The sequence below is a fragment of the Stegodyphus dumicola genome, chromosome 3 (genome assembly GCF_044657685.1).
Source record: "Stegodyphus dumicola isolate Sdum_Otavi_A_Nest chromosome 3, ASM4465768v1".
Classification (NCBI taxonomy): domain Eukaryota; kingdom Metazoa; phylum Arthropoda; class Arachnida; order Araneae; family Eresidae; genus Stegodyphus; species Stegodyphus dumicola.
Window position 1 is genome coordinate 208,239,870 of NC_140770.1, and position 15,506 is coordinate 208,255,375.

General features: G+C 33.2%; 1 long non-coding RNA gene across 1 annotated transcript in view; it reads right to left on the minus strand.

Annotated features, from left to right (window-relative positions):
• Positions 1 to 341: 341 nt before the first annotated feature.
• LOC118191300 (uncharacterized) overlaps positions 342 to 15,506 on the minus strand; it is a 94,039-nt gene continuing 78,874 nt past the window's right edge. The window contains exons 2-3 of the long non-coding RNA XR_015040050.1: positions 5,412 to 5,645; positions 342 to 615 (exon numbers count right to left, since the gene is read on the minus strand). This is a non-coding gene — a long non-coding RNA (uncharacterized LOC118191300). The remainder of the gene's footprint in view (positions 616 to 5,411; positions 5,646 to 15,506) is intronic.

Genomic DNA, 15,506 nt, shown 5'->3' on the forward strand with positions numbered 1-15,506 from the left:
CAATACTTCCTTTTTACTTCGTACAAGGAAGTAAAAATATTCATAATTAATACCTTACGTGAAAGGATTGAAATCACGCTTAATGAAAAAAAACTTACATATATTAAAATGTATGTAAGTATATATATAAAATGCATATATATAAAATTAAATTAGAATAAAATTGTCTTCTTAATTGATTGATGGCACTTGTAAATTATTTTAAAAGCTTACATTAATCATTTTGTGTTATTCAAATTCATGAATTTTTCTTTTTTGTCACCGGAATCAAAAATTATTTTTGTTGCTCAATTCAAATCCGTAATCCATTTTTTTTTCATGAAAAGAATAATTTTAATTAGGAACACACAATTAATTTTTAAATGCATAGGCATAGATCTATGTAAGCAACCAGACAGAAAATTATAAAGAGGGAAATATAGGATTTTGCGCCGCATTTTGCTAAAGAGTTTCTGTCTTGAGAGCCAGGCAAAATCGGACTGTAGATCTGTTACTGAGAATCCAGACTGCGTGATGAGTGACTAATTCTTTTAGTCCATAATTTTGTATTATAGAAGGGGTGCACAGCAGTGTAGCAACAGTGTCCTTTGAAAGACGTGTGATATACTGGAACCCCTAAATAAAAAAAAAGAGGAAAAAATTACTCAAAACCACCAGGTATGCAGTTTTTAAAACTTCAATTTTTTTTGGCCTTCGAATTTAAATTTTTCTCTGCCAATCTCAAATTGGTGAATGATGAATATGATGCGAGCTTTTACTAAAAGTTTCTGATGAGAAAAGGATGTGCAATTTAAAACTCAGTATATCGCAACACATACAGTGAACCCTTTCTAAGACGACTACCCATGACTCCAGATGATTTTTAGCTTCTGTAAAAGTAGTTGTATTAAACTCATAATGTTCAATATCGATGTTTATTTTTTAATATTAGTCATTTCAGAAGGTTATCGCCTATAGGAGGAAGTTCACTGTGTTTCAATATAATCACACATTCTTACGAACTACAGCTCACTGCTGCGAGTGCCGACTTTCGCCTACGATACTGCGGTGGTTATACAGGATTTCTGTTAGTAAAACTTTCTAGGAAACGTAAGTGGAGCAAGGGGAATAAGAGACTGAAGCATTACATCACGATGCTTCCCGGAACGAGAAAACCTTTGGATACAGAAAAAAATTTAGATATTGTGTAACTTCATAACTTCATAAAATTTTTAAAATATCTAGAAGTATATATATACTAATGTCCTTCTCAATGCATGTCAGTACTTATAAGTATATTACAAAATATTTGTATAAATTCTATTTACAAAATTTTAAACTTCCTTTATATAATTTTGAAAATAATAGAAAGATAATAATCAAAGTCATAATTCACGGCCATCGAATGATATATGTACATATATATATATGTAAGAAAAACAAAGTATATGTAAAAGATTAAATTAACAGCGTAAAATTAATTTTCCTTCTCTACTCTGAAAATAGTAATCTCTCTGCACTGCGTGATTTCGAGATTAATACGTATCATATGCCTCTTATATAATTCTGATGTTATAAATGGAAGTAAAACTCAAACAGCCGATAGTAATTTTACAGTGGTATTAATTATCAAATAAAAATGCATTGATAACTCAGTCTAACTCAGTCTGAATTAAGATTTCACCCTCAACATAACGCACTTGCTTTCTACGCTTTGGCCTAGCTGGACTGCAGACTATCTGCTCCTTCTTTCTTACTAAAAATTTATCAAAAATGTAAACTTTTGGAATAGGCATAAATAATGTGCCAACTTGTTTGTAGCTGCAACATATTTGCTGAAATAAAAGTTGAATTAAATCTACCTCTACTGCCAAATTTCTTATTTATTGTGGATTGGAGCTTCAACATCTCTAAGCCATCAAAATTCTTGCTGTTTATTACGGATTCAACAGCCTGCATTTGACTATAGAATCTGTTACACACACGCACATATATATGTATACATATCATTTGATGGTTACGAATCATGACTTTGCTTATATATATATTATTGATTTGATTATAAATATATACATATAGTAATGTATTCTCATTGCATATATTTGTATTTCAGTTGAATTGAGAAATTAAACAATGGCATTTAATCACATCGGCTTGTTTAACAATTTGATACCTAATGAAAAATGTATTGCCCAGAAATGGTACTTTCTAGCCTTTGCTTAAATTTTAAGTACCTACAATGCACTAAACCAAATTTAAACAAAGCTAGACAAAACCCTAATTTCCAGGAAGACAAACACTATTACAAGTTAAAATATTAAGCAAGCGAAAAGAATAAGGGACTTGCAAATTAGAAACTTAACAAAGAGTTCAAATTCAGCATACTTGCTATCCCATTACGACTGATAGCATCACCCTGTAGCTTATTACGACACGCACGTACATAGATGCTTTGCGTGGAAGAAAGGATGAATTCTAGAAGATAATACAGTGAAGAAATAGTAATATGCAAACACTATGTCGACCACTTCTTTACAATAATAATTGTAAAGAAGTGGTCGACATAGTGTTTAGAGTAGAGGTAGAATTAGGGTTTTTAAACTTTTTTCAGTCGTGATCCCTTTTTATCACTGAGATTCTTTCGCGACCCGCAGGACCCCATAATATTTACGAAAACTTTGTGGGACCCCATAAGCATTGCGGAAATCTGACACACGCGTGTGTGAAACTGTCAATTTCCCCCCTTGTACTGTAATATTTAATATTGCAGTTTTAGGTCATCAACTTTAATTTCTAATTTTAAGACATAGAACAATGTGAAAATTTTAAATAAGTTTCGGACGAAATGACAGCATTACCTGCAAAGCAAGTAAAATGAACGTTTCTATTATAAAAAGAATGTGCCGAAACGTTTTCGTTTTTTTCTTTGTCTGTTTAATTGTCTTGTAAAAACTTTCAATTACTTTTGCAAAATTCATACCCACATAAAAATTACTACACCTAAATCATTTACCTTACAAAAAACTATCAGTGATTTAAGTACTGTTATTTAATTATGTTCCTGACATATGTGTCACTGTCAGAGGTGGTCATTTAAGAAAATAACCACTATATGAGGTTTCACTTAACGTAATTGTTTTCAAATAATTCATTTTTTTATACTCCCAAGACTAGCACATTTAATATTACATAAACTCTAACAATTATTCACAAATCCATTTCTATTTCAAAAGCAATTTATGAAAAAAACCATTTCAAATTTTCTTCAAGCTAATAATCATGAAAATTAAAATATGCATAAAATTGATTATATGCTTTTTAACAAAATAGCACAAAATTTTTAATGTAACAATGTGGTTCTAGTCTCATACTTGTAAAGAAAAATAGACCAAGAAGAAGAAACAATGATAAATTTTCACATAATTTTAGTAGTGGGAAAAAGATTCCTTAAGCTTGTATGTCTTGTCTACCCCATTCAATAAGTAATAAACACATTAAATATTTCAATGTTTACTTCATTAATAAAACTTACCTTTTTTTGCACGCGAAATATAATTAGTGCATTTTTTAAGACATAAAAAAACATTCCTTTTTGCTCGGCCATATCACATTAGTCGAAAAATTGAAAATTGAATCATGCAAGATCATTTTTAAGTCAGGTATGCTCAAATTTATTAGTACATAATATTCAAAAGCATCTACATGAACAAGCTTTAAAAATTATTTCTAAACTGTAATCGAAAAAACAAATTTTCAAAAATACAGTTTTAGATACAGTGCAAAAACTATATCTGTGCAGCTCATGTAAACACATTGAGCCAAATTATCAAGTCTGAAATTATCACTTTTTCAGTTTTTAAGCACATTGCTTTTTAGGATAAAAGTAAAGATGGAAAATCCATTTCAGAACTAATCAGATATCAGCAAAGTTCTCTCAAACACTAGACACGATTACACGCGCATGGCTTTAGTGGCATTTGCTTTCATATTCACACTCAATACTGGTATTTTATTATTTACTTTTAATATCTAAACAGTAAAATTTGTAATATAGTAAATCAGAGTAAATTATTTATTGCATTACTACAGCTTACTATCTGCCACGATCATAACACAAACATCGCATAACAACACTAACAGAACGGCGCCATATTGCTTGTTTGGTTTGGGAAAATTCTTCTCATGGAGGTAGCGGGGGAGGGAGGGGATTTTGTTTTCTTCACGTAACACGGAGAAAATAGTTTTGCGATTGTGAATGAACGTGGCCGCGTTAAACAGATGTTGGTTGATACTGGATGTTGGTTGATTAAACAGATGTTGGTTGATTACTTTATTTGTAATATCAGAAATGTAAGTGCGTATCTATTCAGAGAAACAACTCGTGGCAAAAACCACCTCCCTAAGATGACCGCCTTTGAAAGAAACCAGTATTTCTGAAAACATAAGTATATTTTGGTATTGAACATTCCCTCTGTAAGACGACCATTCACAAAGAAGATTTTGCAAGTGTGGCTGGTCGCCTTAGAGAGATTCATTTCGTAGAGACAACTTCCCTAAGACGACCACCTCTAAAAGATAGACCTATTTATGAGAATATTAGTATATATTGGTATTGAGCAACACCTCTCTAAGGCGATCACTTGCAAAGATGCACTTTTATTTGCTGCTGGTCGCCTTACAGAGACCTCGTTTTGTGTGGTGTATATGATTACTGTTATTGTTTCCGACAAAAGGGTTTTAAAAATAAAATAAATAAGCATATTTAGTAAAAATTCTCTCTAAACGACCGCCTGCGTTTCCAGGTTACTCTGATGGTCTTAAAGACATCATATTTTCATTCTATTAATTTTATTGTTTACAGGAATTCTATTAACGTCAGGTAGAAAACTAGCATAAACCCATATAAACCAACAGAAGATTTATTATTATACTGATACCAGTAAGAAAACCAGTAAACGTCAATATAAACCAGTACAAACCAGTAGAAAGTTCTGACATTGATGTTGGTTGTATGAGTGTCAACTGATACCAGTAAGAAAAACCCACAGAGATCAATAGAAACCAGTAAAAGTCAGTAGAGACCCACAAAAATTCTATAGGTACAAGTAGAATGTTTTACTGATTTCTATGGGTCATTTTGAAACTAATAAGAAAAACCCACAGAGACAAACAGAAACCAGTAAAAGTCAATAGAAACCCATAAAATTTTATTGGTACCCATAAAAAGTTTTACTGGTTTCTATGGGGCAGTTTTAACAGGGCGTTAACTTCAATCTTAGTTAGTATGCTATTTAATGAAAATCTATAAACTAATAGAGACCTTAGAATAAATTACAGTTAATAGATTTCTACTACCTACTACTTCCACTTCTAACAGTAAAATTCAGATAAAAATATCTGCAATGAAGAAATAAGATACAAGGTGCACTCACTATATGAAAGTAGTTTCAATAACTTCAGCAGTTGCTCATTCAAGTGAATTTGTTATAAGGTGTTCCTTAAAAGATAGATCTCAAACCCAAATTACACGTGGGCCTTTACACCGCCAGGATGACTTCCGGCCCTAGCGTGAAAGCCGCATGGAACTGAACCTCATTCTAGCGAAGAGAACCATATATGCCTAGGTTCAGGATGACAGACAAAATAGTTTCTGATGCTCTGTTGAACTAATACAGTTTACAAAAAAAAAAGTGTTACAATGCAATAATACATATTACATAAAAGCAGATATAAAAACAAAAATACATTAGGCATGTGAATCTATAAAATTGCATTTGTACTTTAAATACTAAGGGTCGATTGCTCTATCTAAAAGCAGCTGAGAGTTTAATAGACCAATAAATAATTTACTTTTAATTTAAACTAAAGATAAAAATTACGAAACTTTTCCAAGTGATAGCAAACTTGATAATTAATAATGGCAATCTATTTTTTCTTTTATTTACAAAATTCGTCTTGGACGTATACAAAAAAGACACATATATTTGTTTGTAAATAGTTATGAACTTCTGTATTTTTCACTGCAATTTTCAGCTACAACAACGGTTGGCGTTTCGATTTTGATACAGTTTGGAGAAAATTATTAGAAACTATCTTCATCACAAATTGTAGATGCTCATTGACTTTAATCTAGCTAGTATTTTAGACCTATTAAATTTCAGTTGCGAAAATAAAAACCATTCACATATAAATAAACTTCCAAATAAAGAGATCGCGCTTAGTGCAAAATTTCGTAACTGAGAGAAAGCATTTATCTTTTGAAAATTACAAAAAAAGTTTGCTCAATTTATATCTGAAGATCTCTGATTTATATGATAATGTTATAAGGTATTTCTCCCGCCTTCCTAGAATGCCTTTGTTGTAGTGGTGGTCTGCATTCTGGGCGCGTATTCTAGAGGTCCGTGGTTCCATTCCCGGGAAAGGCGTTGCTCATTTTTCATCTTCCCTGCTTCCAAAAATACGTAATGTCTCTACAATATAAACAAATTAGCTTAATTTGTAGATTTTCTGGAGCGTACTCACATTCGTTTTAGTGGTAATGAAAATAATGTAAATGGGATAATAATGTTAATTCATTTACGGGAAATATAAACGCGAGCCCCATAAATTCGAGCTTCGAGCTAAAAGCTTCGAGGGCTGCATGCGATCTGTGGGGCCCCAGTTTGAAACCACTTCTATAAGCCATTCATTGCAAATTGTAATGTATCCTGCACGATCAATGGTATATTCGAAACATCGTGATTTAAAGAGATCTGAGAGATTATTTCTTAGATATTGTTGTAAGTTATTCAAAAACCTGAAACTTAATATAGTATTCTTTTTTATTCGTTTGGACTATATAAGTAGAGCATTATACTTTGCAAGACTACTTTACGATCTGAGTGTTTGAATTTAAGGCAAAATTTATGATCACTCACCACAGTAATGTTTGTCAAATAGAATTTATTAGCCGTTAGGACCCAAAAGCAAATAAGTCACTTATTTGCTTTTATCTTATCTAAATGTAAATATATAGCTGCATCCATACTGACTAGTTTTTAAATAGAGAAGTTTAGGTACAATAAGTGCAGAAGTTCGTTTAAACTTTTTTTATTTCTCAGATATCACTGTAACTTAAGGTTATTGAAACTACATTTTTGCAAAAATTTCCGATTGTCGTAAAATTTATGACTCGGCCATTTCACCAGCAAAGAGTAAAAAAGGTTCCTGATATCATAAATATGCTAAACATATCCATTAATGGAATGCTGTGGCACCGCGTAACGACATCCGACACAAAAAGTTCGCATCTCTAAAGCAAAATCTTTGAATAGAATTCGCTCTCCGACAATAATTTATAAAGAACCATGAATTGTGATAAATGAAATATATTTCATTTTATTTATATTTGAAAAGAAACCCCTGGGTATAAATAACGCTTTAACTGTGAGAAATGTCCCTTGTCAAGAAGAAAGATTTTATCGGAAAGCAGCGGGAGAAATGTTTTTAACTATGAGATATTTTTCTCTTCAATCGTTGCGTTTAAATATACATAAAAATACTGATCAGCATTTCGTATTTAAATGGAAGATAATATATGCGCTTAAAAACATTTTATTTAACATTTCACGTAAGCTAATATTTCTTAAATAATTAATAAATTTAACTGATAATTAAAGTCATGTATCAGCAACTTAATTACATATTAATTGATTTAATTGAAGTTTCTATAACTCTGTTGATAGTACTTTGTTAATTAATGGAAAATTATGGCTGGTTGGCTAGTTAAACTCAATATGTTACATTAACAGTGTTCTGTTAATTAATGCTTTTCACTGCTTGCAAATGAGATAAAATTATTGTTCGTAAAACAAAAACAAAACAAAAAAAAAACAGTAAGTAATTTGTAAATATAGAGAGGCTTTTAGCACACTTTTTAGACAATTTTCATTATATTTACAGAAATACTTTACTTAAAAATTTTTGTGTTTTAAATATTCTAATTGATAACCCTTATTTTTTATTATCTTTCTACACCGTAATTTCCAAAACAATGAAGGTTTTTTTTTTTTTTTTTTTTTTTTTTTTTGTAAAATCGAAAGATGTATTTTATCTCATTCCTCTTGAACAGCTTGTAGAGTCCAGTGGATGAACTTCTGTCTGTATATTGGAGTAGCAGGAAACTACACAGGAGCAGGGTTAAAGTACCCTTTATTAACTCTTTAAAATTTACAATGCGTCAACACGAGTGATAAACACGAGTGATAACACGAGTGTCAACACAAGTGATAAAACTAGCCTACAGGGCTCAGCGAGTACCCGTAACTTAAACCCCCTTCTACGTTAGTGGAAGCAAAGCAATGCAATTAAGCCACTTGAACCAGCAATAAGTAAACGTTGTAGAGTTCCTCACTTTGTAATTCTAAGTTAATGCTGGAAGTGAAGAATCTTAAGAACTGATAAGTGAATAATCGCATAAGTTCGGTGACAAGAAACAACAAGATAGAAGGGTAACTAACCCTTTATTATTCCAATAAGATTTACCAAAACTCCGCCTGGGAGTGCACAAACAAAGCCCTTACTTGGGCTTGAACTTAAGAGACTAAGAATTAAACTAAAACTAGGATTAACTAAAGAAATGCAGCTGAAGCTATCAAGATTCAAATCGAGTTGGCCCCTTAACTTATTTGACTGCGAAGCTTAGCAAGGGCCTGAGTACGGCTGAGTGTAATAACAGCTTTGAGAGTGAGAGTGACCAAAAGAGGCAGACGCGCGTAAATCAGAAACTCTGATTCTCTCTCACTCTGTAAGTAACTTCGTGATTTAAATACCGCTCCTCCTCATTAAATATTCAGCAGGATTCCAAAACTACGTTCTGCCGGAAGTAGTCAGTTGAAGTAAAGAATTTGACAGGAAAGGAACTTAAACTTTAACTGTTAATAAAATTAACATAATCCTTACAGCGTACCTACGGCAGCGATGGCGATTAAAGCCTAACTCTCTCTTTCTCCTACCGAAACTCGGCTTTTAACTACTTCCTTCAAAATAGAAAATTTGCATTCGTTCACGCGCGCTACAACATTTAACCATTCTGACACTGACAATTAGGGGAATGAAGGCTTACAGGAAAGGTCTAAACTGGAACTTTAAGTAGTTAGTTAAAATAAATATAAATCTCTTCAAGCTTTCGAAAGTTCAAAGAGGGTTGTAAACCAACATTTGGACACTCCGCTTTTTAAAAGTCCAAACATCCATGGTGATACATCAGGAGATTTAGCAGGGATATAAATTAAGGCTATGACCTTGATACATGTTTCTTGTTCCACTTTTTTCCCCAGGAAATTAACAGTGGATTTTCATGTGTGGCTTGTTGCTTTATCTACTGATTGATGGCAGTTTGGTAAATAGAAAATGTTTCATATTTTAAAATTCGGTATAAAATATATTCCTGATAATGTTTCGAATTCATCTTAACATTTTTACCACTCTCTTTATTTTTAATATGTCGTTCTGTGAAAACCTGCAACAATCATAAATCTCTTTGAAAAGCTTAATTTCTTTCAGCTTAATTTCTTTCTCTCCTTAAAGGACCACTTCAATATGCTTGTATGTTTTTCAGTAAGAGAAATGATTATTTAAGAATTTGAAGAAAGATTTGCCACTTAATAGTGTTGCATTCTACGGGTTCGTGGATTTAGGGTGACTGGTGGCAGCACTTGATGAAGAGTCAAAACACAGTTTTTGTAGCCATTATTACACAGGACAGTTTCAAAATCACTGTCGTCGGAAAACTACGACAAACACGCTAAAACAATCAGCAGCACGGCCTTCGGTCTATAATGGTAAAGACAGCTTCACGGCGAAACACTAAAGTACAGCTCTCAACTCGGTCGATCGCTCTCGGAGTCCAACACTCTCAAGATAAAACTCGACGATACGCTACTACTCCGCGTACAGGCAAGGTGTTACAGTGTTATGTTGCTGGCTAAGAGAGGGCGCATCTTTTTTATTTTATGTTTAATTTTCTTACCTCTTTGCGGATTATTTGATTGAGATATAGTAGCAACGATAGAAAAATGATGAATGTTCTGTTAGCAAACAAATTGTAAATAGCTGTAAGTAAATTTTTCCATGTAAAATAATGGCAATTCGTAAAATAATGGCAGAGAATAATTCAAAACAGGGTTTATATAGCTTTTGACCTGCCTTCGAGCACATTCTGGGGTAAATCGATAAGAATTCATCATAGAATGTTCTCTCTCTGTCCGTGGCTTATCGCCAAATAGGTGATTTCGCGCCAAATATGGCAACCTGCTTTTTCTTGCCATTTTCCGGCAACCCTAAACCCATCTTGCAGTGAAGCTATCTTACCGCGACTGGGCATTTCGTAACAATATATTGCCTACTTACCTATGTCCATCCTAAAGTTACCAACAACAATAGCTTTCCAACAAAACAGTGCCTCATGTTCAGAGGAGTCTAACATTTCATGATCTCTAAAAAGGTTATCGAAGAGTTTTACTTAAAGTTTATGTATGTGTGATTTAAACATTTACATTATTAGTAATCGTCAATAGTTTCATTAATTTCTACTCCATCATCCACCGAATCAGAGTTACAAATCTTTATGGTTGCCTGATTTAAATGGCGTGTCTTTTCAGAACTGTTTTATATTTTGTAAGGATTTATTTATTTTTAATCTGACCGATTATTTTATGTTAAATATCTTTAAAATCATTCTCCTTTTCTGTTTTCTTACCAAAATGTTAATTTTAGTCCACGCGTTTACGCTTTAAATGCTAGCTGGTTTTATAAGTACAAGAAGTTTAGATGAGTTACTGAGTTTTAGAAACGTAGTATTTAACACCCTTCTTACGTTCCCTCTGTCTTCTTACTGCACACAGCGATAAGTCTTTTAACTTCAGGCTTCCCAAGAAAGGTGAGAATCTACAATTTTCTATAGCATATTATACCACAATTATATATAACTTTCAAACAACTGGAAAAGAAGAATTTTATTTTTAAAAGGAGGTTTCAGATTTCAAGGGAAAAGGGTGTTTCTCTGAAGTAAAAACTGTAAATAATGGACATATGTTTGACAAAATCAAATTCAAATCCACTATTAGTGTAAACTTATATTTCGAGAAGTCCTTTTCATTTCAATTAAAAGCTACCCTTTGACCCGACGACCTCAGTAAAGAGTAATGCTCCGTTCTGACGCCAGCTCGTCTATTCGTTGCAATAAATAACTGGCAGCAAATGTGACAGCCTCAGTAATCCAACATGAGATTTCCGAATCACTGAAGCTTTATGGACAATGAAGGTGAGGGAAAGAATGGAAGTACTCACCTCCCCATTTTGTTTCTGAAATTTTATGAATTACTTTGATCTCAGTAAGACGTCAATGAAGTAAGAACGAAAGCGGTTTATTTTAAAAGTTTTTAAATGCAGCTTCGTGATACCATAACACTTCCATTGCTTTTTAATTTACCTGTTGTTAAAAATTATTTTGCTCATAGGTTAAGACTTTAAAATTAAATCCTAATTTCCATACCACAAGGCACATGCATAAGCAGTTAAAAAGAATGCTTAATTACCATGAGTTTTCTGCTGATCATGGTTTGCATAGATTTTATTCACATTTACATTTAAAATTTCAGCTTCATTGTGCGTGAATTTTATTTCGAATTTAATCGAGTTTCTTGTGTTATTAATTAACTAGAACGCCCGGCAGTCACACGAAATGACCGCTGTTCTAGATATTATAAATTGTAATTAAAATGATTTGTGCAAAGGTGTCTGCTAATTCAAACTGAATTACCCAGGGCAGGCGGCGAGGACGCCCCTTTGCTTACTGCCCCATGGGGTTTCCCCCTTCTACTTGCTTAAAGTAGAGTGCAATGAAGGAAACCACTGGCGGTATATTTCCTAAGAGCCACCCCTAGCTCACTCAATAAAGGTGATTTAAATAATGAAATTTTAATTCACATGTCAAAGATCACTTTGTACACAACATTTCTTGAGTAGATCTTTTCATCATTTTTAAACTCGCCTTGCAGAAGACCATCCGTTATTTTTAATTTTACTTCCGTTCTTTCATAAACTCTTGAACAGGTAACATAAAGTTGACCGTGTTCAAATGCAGGCTCAGGTAAAAAAATGCCAACACGCTTAAGCCTTTGGCCCTGAGACTTATGGATGGTCATAGCAAAGGCAAGTTTTACAGTAAATTGTCTACGTCTCAATTGAAATGGCAAACCTGTGCCGTGGCAACTTCACCCCATTGGCTAACACAGTTACGCAAGCAACCAATAAACTATCGGCGACAAACAGACACTTAAGCCGCATATATAATATATATATATATGGGGTGAAGTAACATCATCTCCTCCGAAACGGCTGGCTCCCGGGCTTAGCGAAGTACACCGTTGGATTCCACAGGTCCTTGGCACGCCATTTTGACCATTCGCGTCTTCTTGGGACTTTAATTAGCCGAGATATTAATTAAAAACTAATTTTACCCCTACGTTTTCCTTACATTTTCCACTTTCTTTCTTGGGTTTTCCCTATTACAGGGATTTGGCTACGTGCCAAATTCTTTTTTCTCGAATATCTATGGAACGGCGCCGAGTTGAAATTCGAGACGCGTATCCTCGGATTCCAAAAAATTCTCCGAATCCATCGATACCGTTCTCATCTTCGTACCACTTTAATCGGCCGAGACATTAATTAAAAACCGCGGAAACGTTAATTTCCGAGCTCATTATTCCGAATGGCAACAATAAACTATCGGCGACACACACTTTAGCGGCTTATATATATAAAAAGATAATGTACTACTACTTGCAAATAAACAACAAAATAAAAAATTCGCGCTATTGTATTTGCAATAATATACGGAATCAAAAAAATAATTCTACATGTGTAAAATAAGAGGTGTGTGGGGAAGAGATCCAAAAATCGCAGTTATGAAACTTTAAGAGAAAGTGCATTCTTGAATGTGGTTGAAATACCGAAGTACTTACATAATATCTAAGTTACTGTATTTGAAATCAAAGGTAGAAGGAACCCGTTAGAGAAGATGAAATGTATTTGAGGGCTGTAGGAATGCTGGAAGACAAGATCACACGGGCAGGACCTCAGTAAATGATACCATAACGTCATGCTCAGGTTCTGGAATCATGATCAACTTTATGAGATAGTTTCCAGATAACAAATATCTGTATATGATTATTTCAATAATGAATCAGCCCAAGTCATATCGAAAGCTAAATTGCATTTAGATAAAAATCATGCTGTCAGTTTAGAGGGATTACAAAGGTGTATTTTCAGCTGCTTCCAAGGAACCAAACCATCAACTCATATAATTACTAGTAACAACTTATGGATATGAAGATATAAATCAGAGATAAGGCCAGAATTGGCAAATGGCAAAAGAATCGTTTTCCACCGCAACAATGCGAGGCCTCACACAATTTTATCAACACGTACGAATTACTGGAGCTTGGCTAGGAAATGATGTCCCATCTTCCATATAGCGCCGATCTTTCACAATCGGATTAACATCTATTTAGAAGTTTACGAAACTTCTGAGATGGTAAAAATTTCACTAATAACGATGATCTCAAATCACATTTAGTCGAATTTTTGTTTAAAAACAGGAATGGGTGTCAGAATGGATTTGCTTAAAAACAGTTCTATGAGCGCAAAATCATGAAGATGGTAAAATATCATTGAACAGAATGAAAGCTAACTGACTGATTAAAATTAAATTTTTTACAGTGTAATGATTCTGTACTGTGTACTTCTAAGTTGCAGTTGAATGTAAAGAATTTTAGAAACTAGTAAGCGAATAATCGCTTCAGTTCGTGAGGTAGAAAACAACAAATGAGAAGGATATAATAACCCTTTATGATTCCAACTAAAGTTTAACAGAACTCTCTGCCTTGGAGTTGTACAGTAAAGCCGACACTCAGACTTCAACTTAAGAAATTAAGAATTAAAACTTAAATAATCTTAACTAAAAAGATATAGCCGAAGCTATCAAGATTATAACGGAGATGGCTATTTAACGCTAATTGACTCCGAAACTATTAAGTACGGCCGAGCGTAATAATAGCTTAAGAGAGAGTAGCCTAAAAAGGCGGCCGCGTGCTAACCAGAATCTCTGGTTCCCTCTGACTAAGACAGTAGAACTTCGCGGTTAAATACCACTCTTCCTCATTTGCATTCAGACGTGATTCTAAAACTACGTTCTGGCCGGAAGTTGTAAATTGAAATTAAGAAGCGAGAGGAAAGGAAGTTTAACTCAGAATTTAACTGTTAATAAAATTAGCATAATCCTTACAACAGAAAAAAATGAGTTTTATTTCACACTAAAAAACGAAATTACTCTCTTGCCAACTTTCTGAAGATTTAATTACATTTATTACTACATTCAGTTACTAAATTTGCTGGTTGCTCTTTTACAGTTCCATAATACGTTAATAATTTTGCACAATAAATTAGCTGGCATAAATGTTATTTTTCTGATCCGCCTCTCGAATTATCCATTTGTAATTATGAATAATTACTCAAACATCAACAATATGGAAATACTAAAAATTAACAATAAAAGATTTTGACGAATTTACATACGAATTTTATTTAACTTCTAAGTACTAAAATAATCTGTACGTTTCTGCTGGCATGAAGCAATGCAGAAATTTTATCCACGGTTGAAATTCAAAGATTCAGTAATCTTTGTAAAGAATATCCTACGTGTTACAAAAGATATAAAGAATGCAAAACTCTTATAACTTTTATTCGAAGGATATAATTTGGAGTATTTAAATTCAAACAAACCAAACCCACAAGAATCAACATTCTTACTCTTAGAACATGAATCAAGAATATAACCCATATGACTTACTACTTTCTCTTTCCATGTATAGCTAAAATTAAAAAAAATTCCATCATAGAATCAACCTTGAAATGAATTGTGTCTGATTCAAAGGATTTGAATGAAATCAGACAGCCCATTTATGTTCTTTGATTCAAAGGTCACGAACACCATATGGTATCCTGAGGTATGCTTATTACGTCCTCGTTCTTCTAAAACTTGAAAATTTAAGGAATTTGAATAGAATCAGAGAGCCCATTTATGTTCTTTGGTCATTGGTCACGAACATCCATATGGTGTCCTAAAGTGTCCTTATTACATTTCTCGTTCTTCTAAAACGTGTTTCACATCTACCTTGCAGATAATTTGTTTAGAACATAGAAAAAAGTATGGTGAATATTAAAAAAAGAGTAACGTAAAGATGTTTTCTTTCACGGATGGAATGTTAATCCTAACTTCCTAAACGTGGATGATTTTTAAGGGCCAGTATTTCGTTTAAATATGCAAAGGTTTCAATCGAAGATATCCATACAGTTCATTATATCCGATTCTCATATCCTCGGAGGTTCGTTGTAACAGTCCAAAAGAGCATTAAATTTATGAGAAATTGGACAGGACCAAAAGGTTCGTTTGTTATACCCGGGAGTTCATTAATAAGCTGGTCTCG